At 40.7% G+C, this 18880-nt stretch overlaps 1 protein-coding gene and 1 long non-coding RNA gene across 3 annotated transcripts in view; one reads left to right on the forward strand and one right to left on the reverse strand.

Annotated features, from left to right (window-relative positions):
* The window catches only part of GRM3 (glutamate metabotropic receptor 3), a 207442-nt gene that overhangs the window by 93767 nt on the left and 94795 nt on the right, over positions 1 to 18880 (reverse strand). The window lies entirely within an intron of this gene.
* Positions 1245 to 16926, forward strand: LOC135321706 (uncharacterized). Its single transcript, XR_010381712.1, has 3 exons — positions 1245 to 1327; positions 3365 to 3500; positions 16705 to 16926. It is a non-coding gene; the product is annotated as an uncharacterized LOC135321706 (long non-coding RNA).

Here is an 18880-nt window from a genome sequence, read left to right on the forward strand (position 1 = left end):
GCTCAATTCCCATATACTATGTGCTGTGTTTATTATGATGATCATATTTTGTTTTACATTTATTTGTATAGTTCTGTGTAAATGAAATTTAACAATTGGAAGTTGTTCTTTTTCTGCTTATTAGACTGTAAGCTACTGGATATTAAGTTCAATGCCTTAGATGTTGTTGCATTTTCCACAGTGCTTCAAATACAGCGTGGCCAAGTGATAGAATTCCAAACAGCATGTGAGTTTTTGAGAGATTGATCAGTAGGTTGGAAAAGTGATTTGGAAATTTCATTCAGAGAATAAAGAAGATAGCTGAAAAGACCTATTCAAAAAAAAAAAATGATTTTAGAGTAGGTCATGATTCAACTTTGAAAAAGAAATTTGGCCTGAATAGCTCTGATCTTTCCTTTGGCTTTAATTTGCTGATTTTTAAGGAAAAAATAAAGTGAAATCTGAGAAGTTGAGAGCACTTGGAGAAATTAGAGAGACTAAGTTTAAGGCACGCATTGCTGGTCTGAGAGAGATTAGGAGGAATGGAAGGCAACACACCAAATAACAGGTTATATACTATGACAGCATGAATGTCAAGGCTGAAGCATGCAGGCCAGGCCTGTGTGTTAAGATTTGAAGTTGGGGAGGAGAGTTCTGCTTTCTCTCAAATTTCTCTAGTTTGAGGAAGCTTGAAACCTCACAATAACTATGAAATTTCAAACAACCAAAAAATTAGAATTGATCAGACCCTCCCCTATGAGCCTGTTTTATGCATAGAGAAGGTAAAAGAAACCCAGGGCTCTATGTGACTACATTGATGAGGGGGACACTGCCAGCTGGGATGATGGAGCCAGGAAGAGATGTGGATGATGCCCAAAGGAGGCGCGCCCACTGCACTAAATGGCCTTGGACAGCCCTCCCCACTCCACAAAAAATCATATCTCCAATTTCCTTTTTCTTCTGAATTTAAAGGGAAGTATCTTTATGAGGTAGGCAAACATTGACAATTATGCTAAACTTTGGTCCTTAGGGTAATTGCTAAACAATAATACCAAGTTGGTTTGGGCACTCAACATAGATTACATTATAGATTTATCCACTTCCTTTCAAAATACATCTTTATTTTTCTAAATACCAAAGTTTCAATATTTTTCTGTGTGTTTCTGTGTGTATGTTGCTATTTCAGCTTTTTTTTTCATCCTCCAGTTTCCTAACCTCATTACGAAGCCTTGGGATGGGAGCCTCCGCAAACTCCCTGCCGTCTGCTTTTGTCCTCTTCCTCTTCGAAGCTGCCAAGTCTAACAGAAGTTACAAGTTTGTCAGCGTGATCAGAGAGCACAGAAACCAGGTTTGTCAAAAGCTGTCCCTCCAGCTCTGGACAAAATGGTGAAGGGGAAGAAATGAAGAGAACATTTTTAACTATTGGCGATATGATGCGTCAGGTGGATACTATTAGTAATGTCCCGCGTGTATACTGTCCTTCCTCCCGAGTGATGTCAAAGTATTTTGCGCAGTGAGTTAACTCTTACTGCTTCCCGGTGAGAGAGAATTACATTGTCTATTGCCGAGTAGAAAGAGAGGGGGGAAGTAATGCAAATTGTTCAAGGTAGTAATGAAAAGTAAATATAGAATTAGGATTAAAAAGACTTTTATCATTATTTTCCAATCAAGTATTACCGAAGAGAATGCCTCTCACACGTTTCCACAAAAATATCGCCTCCATCTATCCAGTTCTCCTGGGTATATTAGTGGTTAAATGTTCGAAACAGCACCATCTTTGACTTATGTTAAATGAACTCTTTAGAATATCTGTAGCCAGCTTGTGCTTCTGGCCATGTCATAGTAACTGGTATTAGACTTGCCCTCCTACTGAAAATGGCTATGAAACTGCACAAAGCATACAATGCAAACTATGATCTTTGAGAGAAAGAAACACAGAAGGGATGTGCCCTGATTACCCTATGAATTCGCCAGCATTTTGCCTGGGAGCGCTTTTCTGCCACGGCTCAGTGGCAGTCTTGTTGACCTCGAGAGGCAGAGATTAGCGTCCTTGGCTTTCAAAGTGGTTGCAGTTTGCAGGGCAGACAGCTGTGTGGAAATGGTGAACATAAGATTTTGTGGTGCAAGGGTTAGGCCTGCTATGCACAGGGTGAGACTCAGTGAGGCCTGGCAGAGCTCATTTGCCTGCAACAGGGTTGAGAGAGAGAAGTGTTTATCAGAGGTCATTCATATAGAGAGAGATCAGAGTTCCCACCCAGCTGGAGTAGAGAGACCACACTAAGCATTATTGTACTTTTAATTAAATTCCTAGGAAAGTTACCCTCTATGAGTAAGGACCAAGCTCTGGAGTAAGGGGACTGCCTTAGGACTACATCCAAAATAGACCTGCCTTAGCAAAGAATAAAATGAAACTTAACAAAACTAAAATGATCCGCAGTTCTCTAATTACCTGCTAAGGTAAAACAGAAAATTCTTAAAGGACAATGACACCATTGAGCCTGCCTACAATATAATTCTGCAATAACCAGTATACAACCCAAAACTGCTTGATGTGTGAGAAAACAGGAAAATGTGATCTGAGGTGAAGAGAGAAAGCAGTCCTGAAATGATCCACATTCTGAAATTAGATAAGAACTTTAAATAGCCTATTATAAAGACAAATTTGTTCAAAGACTTAAAGAAATGAAGAAATGGATGAGGAGTCTTAGCAGAGAATGGAAACTTTGAAAAAAAACTGCAGAAATTTTAGAACTCAAAAGTAAATATCTAAAATATGTAATTATCTAGTAAATATCTAAAATAGAAATTTCACTGGGTGTGTGTGTGAGGGGCACAACAGACGAGAGGGCAAAATAGTCAGTAAACTCAAAGACAGATGAAAAGATATTATCCAATCTGACCTAATAGGAAAAAAAAACCATTGAAAAAAATTGACTGAAGCTTCAGAGTTCTTTTGAATTGACTGAAGCTTCAGAGTTCTTTTGACATATGTATAATCTGAGTTTCAGAAGTAGAGAAGGAAAAAAAAAAAAAACGAGTAAATAGTAGCCTGAAATTCCCCCAATTTGGTCATAAAACATAAGATTACAAAATCAAGAAGCTCAGCAAACCCTAAGCAGGATAAATACAAATAAAACCGTATGTAGGCAAATCACAGCCGAGCTGATAAAAGTAAAAATAAAGGGAAAACTTTGAAAACAGAGTCAAGCAGCACACACTTGTGGGTAACTGTGTGGATGAGGGATCACTTTCATCAGAAACCACTTGGCCATAACCCAATGGAATCTTTAAAGTTCTGGGGAAAAACTGGTCAAGCATCCCCAAATTCTGTTTCTAGTTAAAATATACTTCAAGAATGAAGGTGAAATAAAACTTTTTTTTCCAGGAAACTAAAATGGAGAGATTTCATTGCCAGCAGGCTTCCTCTGTGAGGCATGCTAAAGGAATTACTTCAGAGGAAGAGGAAATGGCACCAGATGGAAAATCAAATCTACAGGAAGGAATGAAGAGCACCAGAAATGGTAAGCATGTGGTTTAAACAGAGGAGTGTCTGGTATTGTGTTTGATGAGTTGATAAAAATTATATTTGTCACAATTTAAAAATGGTAAGAAAAGGTGTGTTCCACTACTGTTTTGTCTATTTTATAGTCTGATTTTACTTCTCTCTGTGTGTATATGTTTGCATTTATCCTAGATCTCAGTAGTTGAAAACCTTTTTGCACCTTCCCGAGTCCTGCTAAGAGAACAACCTCCTAATTCAAAGGCCATGCTTATGAATGTAGCCGACTGCACGTTCTTTTTTATGATATAGCTGCTAATAGATTCAGTCAAGGCTGAAACCCCGCTGGTACACACTGGTCTAGTTGTACTAGTTGTTAAAATATTGAAATACTTTCATCTAGTTGGTGAATAGTCAGTCTACCATGCCCTTGGAATGTTCCTCCACTTTCCTGGCTGCCCTGGTTCCTCCTTTGGTATATCTCCACCATCTTCCTCAATTTCCATATGGCCCAGCTAGAAAAGTGTTAAATTCTGGTGGAATAGGGTCTTTAGTTTCCAGCTCCAAGGGATATGGTTGGTATTCATGTTCATAACTTGATTCCAGTTGTTAAACCTTTTTGATCAGCACCCCTGAATTGACTTGCTGAATAAGATATTGGACATTTGGGGAAAGTTTCAGTTTTAAGCGAAATTCTCATCAGCTAGAACAAAATTGGATTTTCTCTTGCAGTTTGACTGATTAGCATCCATTTCCAACTTTCCTGAAAACTATACCGCAATTTTCCTTTGTGAACCGACACTTATGTTCATAAGGCAAGGTGAATTCATTCCTGGCTTACTAGGTGGTTTGTGACTCACATGAATAACAACAGTGTGATACATTCCTGGCCACAGCAAATGGTTCCAGAATGAGCCTGTGACCAAATCATTGCCAACCAGGGTGAATTTGAGAACATTTTTTTAGAACCATCAGGAGAAATACATCCTCTTTCTGTCAGGATGACTTAAAGGAATGACTGTAATCCCGGAGCTGCTGGCAGCCATCTTAGCACCATGAGACAAGAGCCTGTCTGAGATGCAAAGCCAACAGATAGAGGAATAGTGAGACCTGACAATATTGTATGTGCTATATAATCCAGCTAAGATTTCCCAGTTATGTGGGATAATAAATTCCTCTTTGCTTATGTCAGTTTGAAAATCTGTTTTATGTCACTTTTCATTAAATGATTCCTGAATAGAATCTCTCCTCTTTTCCCATCTTCCTTCCGTTAAAGATACTAAAATCTATTGAGCCCCTCCTCTGTGCCAGAAAATATAATTAATGTCCTACGTAGATTATTTTATTTAACACTGTGACTTTCCTCCTACCCAGTTATACCCTTTCATTGATGCCTGATGCTGTCCTGCATCTCAGATGGCTCCAGGATTTGTGATGGTTCCCATTGTGTTACCCTATTTATGACAGATTTTCCTAGAAATGCAGCTTCTCCACAAAGTCGTCCATTCCTCATGCTCTCACCAGAATTCCTGTTTTCTCAATTCTCTTACTTATCACAAATACAATCAGCTGATATATTAAACCCTCAGTTTTTAGCACATTAATGCAAGTTATTTTGTTACCTATTTAGGGATGGTCATGTTTTTAAATGGGCCAAAACATTGGCTTAAGAAAAGAGAAACATTTTTCATCATGGAACTTTAGATACCTCAGTGTACAGATAATGAAGTTTCAGGGCCTAATTAATATTCTTCAAGTTATAGCAGTTACGAGTCCCCTACTCACATGGATACAACTTGTATATATATATTAGGCCCAGAGAGTTTGTGGGCTTGAGCTAATTAACATGAAATAGGCAATTAAATGTTACTGTTATTAAAAGTTATTAAATTATCTCCAACTCTTCTGGTCACTGACATGACTTTAAAACATATTTTCTCCTTTCTTGTCGAACATTTTGGGAAAATTTATTGGTGTGCTTTATTCGGCTGGTATGAGCTCTCAAGAGCCAATCAGGCATATTTCTTCCCAAGTCTGTGTTCAGCAATGTCATGTGGATAGCTTCAAACTGGCCATGGTGGGAGTATTTACAGTGCAAAAATCAGCAAACATTAATCACCTTCACAAGTCCCGAACATTAGTCCCTTCATAAGTCCCAAAGATCTAGTTTTCAAACATTTACCAGTGCACTGCTGGTAGTAAATTTAACAATCTGGTGGTAAAGTCCATTCCTGGAGAATCAAATAGGAAGAGCCTGGGAAAGCAATGTAGCACAGTGCCTTAGGTTAGTGTTTTTCTAACTGCAGATCACAAGCTATTCATGTCATGAACTACATTTCATGAATTGTAATGAATATCTTAGAAGGAAACAGAAGAGTTAAAAATATAATAGAGAATATCGAAACACTGATTTAAGGCACATGGTAAGTGTGAATATTACTTTCTGAAACTTTTTGTGGTATATATTTATGTGTGGATGCGTGCATGTTCTGGGTTATAGTGTAAAATAATTTCTTCCTGGGTCTCAGTTAAAAAATAAAGTTTGAAAGCCACCATTTTATGTCATAGGCTCAGTAGTCAGACACATGTTTGAACCGACTTCATGACTTTGGCGTATGGTCAGTTCTCTGTGCCTCGTTTTCCATGTGGGTTAAATGGAGGCAATGTTAGCACCTGTGTCGTGAAGTTGCTTTAGGATTAAGTGAGATAATGAATGACATTAGCTCTTTAACTGTTAGTTACCTAATCAGAGTTTGTGGCGGTGAGGATAATTGTCACTGGCTGCAGTGGAACTGGGGAATGTTCTGGACTCTCCATATAATCACCTCTAGTTCAGAGCCACTGTTGCTCCAGGATTGAATAATTTGAACTTCTTGGTCTTTATTCCTTTAGTGAACTGAACCAGTTGCTGCTAATCCTGTTACATCCTTTCTTTCTCCTTGTCATCTTGGGGGATTGCTGTCTGAAAGATGCAAGGTGAGACCCAACTTCTAGAGTGTCCAGTAAATTCTAGATTGTTCAGTGTTTATGGATGCTAAGGACCATAAAGTGCCAGTAGAAGAAGACGGAAAGTGACCACTTAAAAAAAAGATGCTAGGTGCTCACAGAAAATGGATTTATTTTGCTTCTTCAGAAAAAACCTGTTTTCATTCCTTCTCCCTCGATCCGATCCTCTCCTCTCATAGTGACTTTTATTGAGAGGGGTCTGGGCACCTCTTATTCCGAGTCAGTCCGGACTAGTACCTTAACTGACTTGTATGCCAAGAGCAGATATTTACTAAGATTCTGCCAGCGAAACTATCTTGATTTTCACTATCTCAGTGCATTAGGGGCATCAGCTATGGAAGGTTTGGACCCTTGAGGCTGGAACAATGATCATTCTTTAAATTCCACAGCACCTGCTGTGCTTGTGCCAGCAAGTCCACACTGCCCTCTGCCCGCTTATCCGGTCCCTACATGCATTTCGGGGAGAACTGGCCCCTCCCTCTTAGCACACATCCACTCATGGGATGCTCCCACATACAGCTGTAGCTCGACTCATAGCTTTCCAACTAGCAGGACTCACATGTCTCTTGTATAGCTTGAACTTTCAAACTGGTTCTGACACCCTTAATCTGTGTTTTAAAAAAGACAAAGCATAACACAAAGTTCTCACATAACACAACCTCAAGCTTTGCTTCCCTGTCCTTATATTACACCCAAGTTATCAGCATTCTAATATTACACAAAGCCCCACTTCCCCAGGCAGTATAGGGAGGGCAAGACCCAAAAGCTTACATCTTGTGTGAATCTGCTTATATAAAAGCCCAGATCAAGCAAACGTCTTCACTGAAAGTCAGGATGGATCTCGCTGTTGGGGCTGTGGGAAGTTTGTGACTGGAAGGAAGCACCAGGCTGCTTCTTGAGTGCTGGTAACTTTCTGTTTATTGATTTGGGCTCTTGCTTCATGGCGGGTGTTCCCTTTGTAAAGTTTCATCAAGCTGCACAATTATGACGGGTGCACAGTTACGATGGATGAAGCGTATGTATGTTACACTTGAATGAAAATTTAAAAAGAATAAGGAAAGCTGAAGTGAAAAAGAAGGCGAACACGGCTGGGTATTTTTAAAATGGCTTTATATGACAAGTTGGCCACAGGGGTATTGACAGAAACTTGCAGTTGTGGGCTTATTGACAACACTAGCCCTGATGAGAGAATCCCTTAATGCCTGGTGAGAGGCCCTGGTGTAAATTGAGGTGCCTTACTCCACTGCAAGTGAGGATTGGCCATGCAGAGAGAGGCCTCCTTCTCATTATACTAGGAAGCCAGGCACTGTGTTTTCCTTCCTGTATTTAAGCAGAAACCAGGGATCAGAGCAATTGACACACACACCAGTCGCACACCGTCTGATAGTTGGTACCTGTGACTTAACAGCTCGGGCTGGATGGGACTAGAAAGGTGAAAAGCGAGCTCCAATTAGAGGAGCCAAACTTCAGGATCATTCTGAAGTGAGGCAACTGAGGCTTTCGCAGTTGGAGTTCTGAAAAGTAAATGGAATTCATCTTTGGCTTTATTTTGTCCCAGTGTTCGAGATATTCTTGAACTTAAAAAAGAAATCAGTGATTGCATCTATCATGTGCCAGGCCCTCTGGTGGGCTCTGATGATACAAGGGTGAGTGGGACAGCATCCCTGCTAAATGCAGTAAAAATGTGGCCTCTTGGGACCATGATAACCATCAAAAGTTAACTACGAAATGTAACCCAGATTTATTTTGGCAGAGCATTACCATGTGCCAGACCTGAGGAGGACCCTCACTGCCATCAGTGTTGGCTTCTCCCACACAGGTTGGGACGGGCAAACAATATGGCAGAGTTCCAAGGGCTTTCCAGAGTCAGTTCATCTTTGAGTGTGAGCACCCTGCCCTCTGTGATGCCTGGTGCCGTTTTAGACCACGGGGAAACATGCCCGCGGAGGCCAACTCACTGGCCCACGATCAAAACATCAGTAGGCAGCAGTCCTTAGACTATCTGCAGACATCTGCTTCTGTTACCTTCCTTCTGCTCCATGTTTCTGGTTACAGTGGGCTTTCATATTTTAAAAGGTCACAGATAATTGTAGAGCAAGTTGATTTTAATTATCCTTCTCATCCTGTCTTTTAGGTGCACATTGTTTTCTCTCTACTCAAGCCTTGGCCACATCCTGCTTGCCGTTTTGATCACAGGAGCTCCAAACTTGACTTTCTTTTCTGTTACTACTGTTAGATAACATCCATCTTCTGCTGATTTGGTTTCTGACTGTGCAGCCTTCTTCCGTTTGGATTTCACACACATCTCTTTTTTCCACTTTAGTCTATTCAAGATAACTGCTCTAAACGGATATTTTTTACCAGTGGTCACATGAACAGATTCAAACACCTCTTGTCACTCTAAATTTATTCTTAGCATCACTGGTTGCAATCACTTTACCCATTCACTTCTTTTCTCTTCTCTTATACAGCCCGTTTTCTTTAGCTCCTAGGAAACACCAACCTAACATTTGATGCTTTCTCTTGTCCTTCTTAACCCGGCATAGTTTTCTAAACCTGGACAAGTAATTCACTGCGTAGCTTGTGGGACTAGTAAAGTCTGCCTCATTTGATTTGTTCCAGTTGCATTATTCTAGAGAACACATGTGTCACCTGTTTGGTTATAGTGTGTACTGCAAAAGCATGCTGCTGGTCATAAAGTAAATTGTGTAATGCCCTACCTGGCAAGATTTTCACAAACCAGTTATCAGAGCTAGACTTAGGAGAGCCAGCAGCTCTGTGTAGGGTAGTATGTTCTCTCCCTGGGATGGGTGATGTGTTGCCAGGCAACACCAAGCATGTATGCCCAAAATATTTGTTGATTAAATAAATGAATATTTTCTTCTTTGTTTCACACTTTACAATAGATCATTGTTTTGCTTTTTGCTAGATCTTTCATTCTTGAGCAGAAAAAGTAAATAACATTTTGGGGAGCTTATATGTAAGTTGTGCTCCTTTACTCTTCCCAAGGTTTCTGTTGTACAGAGATGAGTAAAGCTGACTTAGGGGCAGATTTAAGTATTACTTGCTCAGGACTCCTCAATCACCAAGCAGTGGAACAGGTCTGTCTCATTCCCAGTTCTTTGGCCTTCCTTTTATGACTCCCTGCCTCTGAGAATTGTGTCCAAACATCCCAGAGCACAAATAGAGCGTGACATGTAAGGCACCTTCAAGTGGCCTGAGTGTCTTCCCGGTGCTTCTCTTCCCTTGAACACACTTGTGTTCACTTCACTTAAAATCCTCAAGTATTATTGCCTCAAAAATATTTTGTTGCAAGTATGTTGTGTTTCCGGAGACCCTTTCCTCTAGGCCATGACTCTTAGACATGATCCTAATAGGGAGGGGACCTTTGAACATGAAGTTGTTTCCGCACCTGGCACCCATTAGCCTGCCCACCAGGGCCATCTTTGGAGAAACTTTCCAGATGTTTCTTTAACTTGTGACTTAGCGCAACACATTTACACCTTGCTGTTTCGTGTACATATTGAGTAATAACCTTGGGGGCTTTCAAAAGCCCTGAGCTGCAATTCCTGTTAGCAATTCCTGCAAGATTATCCCAGGGGTGTGGATGCTGAACTCGCCAAGCATCCCCTCCACGGCCTGCCAGTGACCCAGTTCACAGCGAGAGAGCTGCCGCTTTCTGCGGTCTGTGGCGGGGCACACAGATGCTGCCCAAAGGACGGTATTTCACCTGACGCCCAGGAGAAGACTGAATGCCTAGGGAAAGCAGACTTTCTTCAAACACATTATTTCATCATTAGTTCAAAAACTGGTAGTGGTAGTAAGAATTATAAAATGAACTCTTGATTTTATTGATGAGAAAGAGCACCTTTAGTTAAAACTGCACAAAGAATGAGCACCTGGAGTTCCTGGGTTCCAATATTACTGACATTGCATGGACTTTACATGAAAGCTCTTGCTGGAACATTAGCATCTGAGTGTGTTCAATGATGTTTGAATGCTGATTGAAACAAATTCTTAAACCTTTGCCCTCTAGTATTTTTCTGGAATGTATTATTTGAGCTGCAAAATGTAACATAGAAGAGTCAAGAACAATGTCGTATTGCAGATGTGGGTGAGCCAAAAGAAGATAAGGGTTCCTTGCAGGGCGGGAGACGGGGTTGAGTTAATTCTCTGACAACAGTAAACAGCAGGACAGTAGCCTAATTCTATGAAAAATTTCACGGTATTTCTCTTAGTGCACTAGCCCCACTGTTCCTTTCCCCAAACAGCCAACATCCTTGGCATCACAATTAAATCTGTGTTCTTGTTCTTAAAATGTGAGTGTTTGTAGATTATAAAATGTTTTGACAGAAAAGCCTTAGAAATATTCCATGCTGACCTTTGATCCTCTCAAATTTCATACGAAAAATCTGAGTACTATTGGGTAAAGGGATTCCTGTTTTAGGGTCTTGCTTTAAACTTAGTTAAGGGCTCTTGACCTGGATACAGTCTGGTGTGCGGGGGGTGCCTGTTTGTCAATATCTGTGTATGTTGAACACCTCTGGTTTCTTCAAATATATTTTCTTCCTGCAGATAGTGTCCTGTTACTTTCTCCCAAATGACTTGGAATTCTTGCTGGTATTTTCCTTCTGTTAGACAATGTTGTCCCTTCCTGAGAGGGCAGTTGGTTAAAGAGAGTCAGGGAGACTAGCGTGGGTGAGTCAAGGCAGAAAAAGAGGTATTCCATTGTTTAGTCCCAGAGATTGATGGCAGCAAGCGGGGGGGTGGGGGGGGACATAAAAGGTGCTTTGAGAACAGTGGTGCAAAATGTGAAAGGTTAAAACAAAAGCAAAATAATAGGTGTATCCACAGGGTGTCTCCTGCCAGGTGGGGTAGGGGATGTGAGGAAGAATGTTTCCTTGAGAAAGGCAACTACTTCAGTCTACTGAGCTTTTGAGAAAGGAGACGTTAACCACAGGGTGATAGGAAAAACAGCAGTGGAGAGTGTGCAACAGCAGAACGTTAACTGTTCTCTCGCACAAACATTAGCTCCAGGCTGCGCTGTTTAGTGGGGTGTAAAATCACAATTAACAGAGCAAGGGTTTTGTAAGTGAGCCGAAGCTGCTTCAAATTACATCCTGCTATTAGCAGCTTTTAGAACGACCACGTTGCACAACTCCGTGTTCACTGGACTATGAGATGGTCTTGAAGAAATCATTAATAAAAATGGTTGATTATAGTTACCCTTACTGTGTTGATAGTTTAGACCTTGATCATTTAGGATGCTGGCCAGTATGGGATGCTGAAGCAGGAAATGGGTTGAGGAGAATTGGCGACCAGAGCTGATGGTACCAGTATATCCCAACCGAGTCTCCCTGAGGTTTTCATTGATCTATTGCATATTTCTGCTGAGATTATACCTGGACTCTCTTGAATGTGGTTTAGGCTCAAACTCTTCAATACCTAATGTATAAAATAATGAGTGGAAGCTCAGAGAACACAGCTAAACTATCAGGAAAAAGAGGCTTTGATTTATGGAGAAGATTAAAGATCTTAAATATCACAATTGCCCATGTAAAAGCTTTTTCAGGAAATAAAATAACCTCATAGAAAATATGACCTAAAATATAAAAAATAAATCCTGTCAATTGTCTTCTAAAATAACGGCTTTAAAATCCTTTTTTACCCCTAAGATATTAGAAGGCCCATTATCATTTCTGTTTTGATACATATTAGGGAGGGTTTAGACACCATAAAGGAGAGCACATTTTATGGATAAAACCTTGTTGTGTTGAATGTACTGAAACGTAGTTATGCTGATGTGACAGCTAAGTATTCATCATGTGAGTCACAGATGCCTGCTTAAATTTTTCTCAGGGTAATTGGATGTGTAATGGAATCATCGACACTTATATGTGGAAGCGAACTTATAAAAGGTTTCTTCCAGCTCTTTCAAGGACCGGGAGCAGTGAGCAGTCTCGTATACCTGATTAAATCACTTGAAATCAGAGCCAACCCTAGAACTAAGTTTATGAGTCCAAAGTCCTCTGAGCATGTTGTCTGCATTGAAAGGAGTCAGTGGTCTTCAGTCTACTCAATCTGCAGAATGAGTACAGAGTTAACACTAGTACCTGAAGTCCATATGAGACACTTGGCTTCTTTTAATTGTTGTCAGGCCAAAGTTGGTGATGTTTGCCAACACTGTTATTCAAAGAAGCTGATTCCAAATGGTGCACTTTACCTGGGAATCACTAAAAATACCCTTGGATCTCTGTCCAATATTTCTTTTGAGTCAAGTGATAGAAGCCTTATGAAATCAGCTTTTGTGATTTGGGCCTCAGCAAATGCAACAGCTAAGGATGCATCCTGACTTAGAAGGTGAAACAAAGGTGATGAAGGCCGTGGCTGGACTCTGATGAGTTGTGTGACCTTGGACAGTCTCTGAGCTTTGGTTTTCCAGCCTGTAGAACCAAGGGGTTGGGCTGAATGATCCAAGTATTCTCTACCTTGGACATTTTGTTTTGTATTCCAAGTTCAGTGTTGACAAGTATTTCTGGAATTCTAGCAGTCTATTTCATGTTACAGCACTTCTGTCTCTTCTCAAATCCAGCATAGACTTCTACTGAAGTCATTCAAAAATACATATTTTTCTGTACTTGGCGGACCCTCTACTAGTCATGTATTTGGTTTGATTTCCCAGGGTTGGGGTACGTGAGGCCTATCCTGCCATTCTTTGTCATTTGTCCACTCCCCGTACCCACCAAGGTTGGAACACAAACAAATTAGTCATAAAATAAAGATAAGAGAGCCAGCCGAGGAAAACATTAGAAAAGTATGCTGAGGAACTCAATACTTTTGAAAGGTGTTTAACGTTTGATGCTGACCTAGAAGAAGTTTTGTATTTTTGGCAATGTTAGAAGAAAAGGAAGGGAGAAAAAAATGAAAAATAATTATTAAGGACCTACCTTAAGTATGGGAATAGGCTTATTCATATAGTTCTAATTTGGTCCTCTCCATTATTCAGTCATCTCAACCAAGATTAATCAATGCACTTCCATGCCAGGCACTCAAGATAGAGAGGTGAATGGGACAGATACAGTCTTTATCCTTAGGGAGCCACTTAATCAGGTAAATATTTTATCTTCAGCTTTGCACAGAAGAAGTTCCTGTGCTTTTGTAAAACTATAGATTTCTTTGAAAAACACTGGAAATATGACCACTGTTTAAAGAATTCCTCCTGGCCAAGAATGATAAAAAAAAAATGGATATGCATAGATTTTACTATAATGATGACATAGCAGATTTTGTCCAAAATACTGTCACTCTGAAGGTCCAATTTCTCAGTCTCGTAAGTTCTTGATGAGCAGCTCTGCAGGAAGGCATTCATGTCCTGTTGGAACTGGAGGCACAGCGAGGCCACGTGACTTCTCCAAGGCCATAGAGTGAGGTGGCAGGAAGCCCTAGATCCAAGGTACCTGAGGGTGTCTGGGGAAGGTTTCTGGTTATGTCATTTTCACCTTCCTGACTGTTGAGTCAGATTTTCTCGTGTACAAGTTTCCAGGTTCGGTGTTCTAAACCTAAGCCTGCCTTCTCCAAGGTAGGCCAGTGATAAAAAGAGAGAGGCCTTTCTCTCTATCCTTTGGCCAATGCCCCATTCCACCCCAGCAGCCTGCTGTGAATAATTAGATAAAGCACACCTCCCACTGCCCTCAGGGGCTTTGGGCTCACCTGCCAAGTCAAATACACTTTATCTCAGTCAAGCATTGCCTGCCCCTCTGCTGTGGCCGAACGCCCAGGCAGTTTACTGCTATTTAACAAAGCCAACTGGAGAAGAAAATGACCCAAATGCCAGCACTGGGAGAGTTATGAGATGGAAAGGAAATTTCCATGAGGTAAAATATGCAAATGAAAAAGCCTGGCTTTTCTTCTCAACATAAACCAGCCACTTATAGCCCTGGGCTATAAAATGCCAAGACAGCCAATGGGCCCAGATTGGGCCACAGCACAGGGAACCAGCTGGCTAGGAGTCCAAGGGCCTGGACATGAGGAATACAGCAGAGCCCATTTCTGCTTCTGTTGGTCACCATTCATACACTTACAAGGGTGCTTTTGGGGCATCTTTTGTAAGGCACGTCTTGTTCTGTGCAGTAGAGCATCTATCTCTGCATTTGTTTTGGTTGCCATGATGGAATTCTTGTAAGTTCCTCCGTAGCACATTCAGCTCCTTATTATCAGTATGTGCACCAGGATGCTGCCACACACGGTGGGAGTTTGACTCTTACTCATTCACCCCTTTGTGTTGCAGCCACGGGAATGGGAGGTTGGCAGCTTCTCTGATGCTCTGGTAGAAACTCATGGCAAGTGGTCTGTTGGGGAGTCTTTGCTACTCCTTCTGAGCCTTATGCTTCCGGGGGCAACACTTCTTGGTGGTGGGAAGTTCCTCATGATCTCCATTGCAGAACTGAATAACAGTGGAGCCCTCTGCAATTTTTTCAGGGACCCAGCATGTCTGGGAGAGATGCCCACATTACATTAGGCTGCCAGAGAGGGTGAACGTTTCTGGCTCCAGATGTCTGCTGTTACCCTCCTTGAAGAAAAGCTTTAGCATTCTCGAACGTGATTTTAATCAACTCTTTGTGTCTCAGTTTTCTCATCTGTGAGATAATGCTGATAACACTCACCTCCCAACGTCGTTTGTGAACGTAATAACCATGAGGCTGTGCTCATGAGTGGGCTCTGTAAATTATAAATACCTTACTTGTAAGATATTCTGTCATTCTATCAGCCAGCATCCTTCTTGAGAAATTGCATATGGAAGTGGTACGGGTCAGACTTGAAATTAATTAGCACATTAGTGCACGTATGATGGATTTGGAGGAGGTGCTGAACACTCCCTTCTCACCCACAGAGATCCTGCTGCTCAGCCTCTTACTAAGTCTGCAGTTCACTGCAGATTGACTCTGTACACCCATGAGTCTCTTATTATGATGTGTATTCGACTGGCAAGAGGAATATCACATACTTTTTTTTTCAATAAATAGAGGACATCTTAAGTACCTCGGAGTGAATGGCTGCTATAAAAGTTCTAAAAACAAGCATCATCAACCTTGTCATTTGTCCCTGGTCACAGGGTTAAGGTGTGGTCAGGGTTGTGGATTGAATCTCAGAATAAGAACAATACATGGAGTTTCAAAGGGTAAGAAATATGAGATGCTAACACTGTTTTTGACAGAAAGAGAATAATGAAGGAGCATTCAACCTCTATACGTTCTCTTCACTTTATTGTAGTTTTCTTCAGGGAGTATGATTTTCTGAATCATCAAGGTGCATCTCTGTGTGCGGTGAGGGAGAGAATGTACACATTACAGATGGTGGTAACTTGGGACAGAGCACCTGCCTTTCCATTTTCTCTCAAAAATTTTCTTATTCCAAGCCCAAAGCAGAAACTTATATTTGAATCTTTTTGTTGCTTTCATTTTCCATCACCTGACATTAAAACCTACTCAGAGAGAGACTTTGACATTATTCATCTTTTTGCATGAAACATGCAGTGTTTTATTATTTACATCTTCAAAATGATGAAGCCATATAGCATAGGATAGTGAGAAAGTCCTCGCTTCGTAATCAGACAGACTTGGGTTGCAGTTGTGGCTCTATGGGTTATCAGCTCTGTGACTTTTGGCAAGTTTTTTGTTTTTTGTTTTTTTACATTTCTGAGCTTCAGACTCCTCATCTGGAAAGGGGAGATGATAATATTGACCTGTGATTATTCTCAGCATGTTTAGATAATGTAATACATTCAAAATGCGTGGCATAGAGTAGATTCCCCCAATGTGCTGGCAGTGTCTTCTTTTTTTTAAATTTACAGCTGTAGAAGTGGAGAGACGTCATGGAGAAGAAACAGCTCAACTCTCCAGGCCTGTAAAACTCTTTCCCTAGAGCTCTTTGCAAAGCTTACCTTTATTTGCAATCTATTTCCCTTTGGGGGTGGAATTCACTTAGAATCCTTCACTCGAAGAAATCTTTGCTCAAAACCCTTCAGTGGCTCAGCTTCCTACCTAAGCATATCGAAACTCTCCTGCTTGATTTTCAGGTTCTTTTTACTTTTGTATACTGTACCTCTCCAGCCCGGTTTCTTTCCATCCTTCACTTGTGATCGTCACACATCGTCTCTCTTATTCATTAATGTGGCAGATTGCACTTCTCAAAGACATCTCTGGTCCCACATGCTCTTCCAGGACCTTCCACTCTCTCCTCAAGAGGCGGAGTCTATTTTCCACCCCATTGAAACTGAGCAGAACTTTGTGACTTTCTTGTGGATGGAATGAGGTGGGACTGCCAGCTGCTATGTGACCTAGTGACCCTGGGTTGTAAAAAGTGGTAAGACTTGCTGCCCCTGCTGCTTGCTTTCTGTAGGGATGCTCCCCTTTAGAGCCTGGACACTTTGCTGTGAAGCAGCAGAGAGCCACATGGAGAGGCCATGGGTAAGAGTTCCAGTTGGCAGCATTTCACTGGGGTCCCAGCAGACAGCCAGGCTCCTCTACCAGACATTTGTGGACAAGATTATATCAGCCCCTAGTCTTGAGCTGCCCCGGATCTTATGAGTGGAAGAGAGGGGAGTTGCCTCCACCAAGCTTTAGCAAAATTGCAGAGTCATGAGGAAAATTAATGTCATCATCTTAAGCCATTAAGTTTTGGGTGGTTTACTCCTCAGCAATAGAACCAGAACAACTTAAGAGTACTGCTTCCCATTTATATTTAAAGGTTTGGGGGGTAAAAGTCCTGTCTCCTCTGTTCTTTATTTGGAGGACAAATCAGTGCCAGGTACACAATACAACAAAAATGGTTCTTAATGATCATCTAATTCAGTAATTCCAGAGCTGAATTTTGGAAAATAGATGTCCTGTGCTTTATTTTTTGTGATTCTAATGAAAAGGCTCTGGGGTGGTGCCCAGAAATACAGTTAAAAGTCTTCTGATGAGTATCCTGATTTGGAAACCACTGATATAGTTTACACTTCTGAACTCAAAGGTGCACAAATAGACCCAGAAGTGGGAATTAACTAGTCTTAGGTAGCAAAGCAAATGAGCGGAGCTGAAATTGGAACTCAAGTCTGCTGTCCCTCCCACTGGCTCATCTTTGGAAATATCTTTCTTTGTAAATTACTCAACATAGTTGGCTAGAAATATTAACTGGCTTCCTGTACTACCTATTCTTCAGAGTAACTCTGTAATACATTTATCTCTGCCCCATAACACAATCTCTGTTTTTTCAAGTGCATGAAATGTTTCCATGCTTTCACAAGGTCTGGGTGAAAAAGGTCTGGAAAACACAGCAGGAGGGGGAAAATGGTGTGATAGAGATGCCTGTTTTCTCTTTGCGTGACTGCCAAGGTCAAGCCACACATATACATATGTTTCTGCCTTCATCTGCCTGCAAAGGTTGAATTAGACATGAGCTGGACAGGCTGATCTCTACATCTCCAGCTGACATGCTCACAATGTGCCAAAGAATAGAGCACCGCAGGGACAAATGGGATGAAGTGAAAATCATTTCCATCGCCCTGGGAGGAAGATGACAGATCAATCAGGGCAGGTTCTGGATGAATGAAGTCAATGAGTTGGAAGTCCTTGTAAAGGACTTCTCTCTGCTTTTCCAACTCTTCAGCCAGTTATAAGATTGATTTTTTTTTTTAATAACCCAAGAATTTTCAAGAGTGTTTTGCTTCATTGATATCAACACTAGCCTGCTTCTGCAATAATTTGACATTTGAATCTTGAGTTATTTCTTGAAATTTCCTTATGGACTTAAAAAAATTCAGTTGGGTTTTGATTTAGAAACTTTCCTCTAAAACTTGATTTTGGATAGGCAGAGATTTTAAAAAATATTCTACTTAGGTCTTATTTTATGTTTTTCACTGGCAACAAAGCTTGCTGTTTGGGAAATTTTCTTTTGTCAAAAATTCTTGCTTTTTCACTATATATAAAAATAGATTTTAAAAGTTTCTTTTGTATAGCATAAGGAACTATGTTCAATATCTTGTAATAACCTTTAATGAAAAAAAATAGGAAAACGGATATATGTATGTATATGCATGACTGGGACATTGTGCTGTACACCAGAAATTGACACATTGTAATTGACTGTACTTCAATTTTTTAAAAAAGTAATCTAGTATAGAAGTCGAAAAAAAAAAATTCTTGGTTTTTAAATGGACTTGGTGGCCATTTTTGAACCAACACAGTATTACTCTGAAATATTTTATCTCATCTTCTGCTCCCCACTCTTGATTTTCCAGGTTAAGAAAGCCTGAGTTACCCCCAGAATGAGTTACTCTAAGGACAGGTTGTATTTACTTTTCCCTCCTCAAAATGGAAGCTAGACTAATGGAATGGTTATCAGGTCTCATTAATT

This window comes from Camelus dromedarius, chromosome 7, assembly GCF_036321535.1.
Source record: "Camelus dromedarius isolate mCamDro1 chromosome 7, mCamDro1.pat, whole genome shotgun sequence".
In the NCBI taxonomy this organism is placed as follows: domain Eukaryota; kingdom Metazoa; phylum Chordata; class Mammalia; order Artiodactyla; family Camelidae; genus Camelus; species Camelus dromedarius.